The sequence below is a fragment of the Triticum aestivum genome, chromosome 2B (assembly GCF_018294505.1).
Source record: "Triticum aestivum cultivar Chinese Spring chromosome 2B, IWGSC CS RefSeq v2.1, whole genome shotgun sequence".
Lineage (NCBI taxonomy): Eukaryota > Viridiplantae > Streptophyta > Magnoliopsida > Poales > Poaceae > Triticum > Triticum aestivum.
This window is the reverse complement of record NC_057798.1, coordinates 701,755,326-701,755,970: the sequence shown is the minus strand read 5'-3', so window position 1 is coordinate 701,755,970 and position 645 is coordinate 701,755,326.

The window sequence follows — 645 nt, the reverse complement described above, 5'->3', positions numbered from 1 at the left end:
GGAAAGGAAAAAACGTCTCCCAACCCTGAACTGGGCCAGTCCCGATACCGCCCAACCTATCCGAGCGATGGCGGCCACCGCCCAACCTGCTAATCCTTTAGTCTCACATTGTTTCTTGTCATGCTTATTCACCTGTTTAAATACCGTCCTCTGCCTGCAATGTTAAGTCCCGGATTGTGGCGGCCTTACTTAAGTAGGTTATTGTATATTATGCTCTGGCACTCCAAAATCATGGAGTGTCACAGCAATAATTTACATTAATCTTCTTAAGTAAATCCGTCCACACTACAGGATTTTTATATTTTTGTTATTTATTTATTTTTTATGTTTCCATGAAACGTCACCATTTATTTTTCACACGCTACAGTGTGCCACACAAGCACGCATGCAAAAATTCGGTGCCTTTCGACACTCGATTCATTTAATATGATTTTCTCTGTGAAAATACCGAGAAAAGGTCTCCCAACGTGATGCAACTTCCGTTCGTACTCCGATTCCGTTGAAATTTGGCGTGGGAGACGGTGGGGATCACTCACACGCGCATGCAAAAGTTGGGTGCTTTTCGTCCATGTTGACATGTAGTTGCAGTACAAACCTTAGGTATCGGTTTGGGGGACGGGCATCCACTAGGTGTTCCCTTCCACA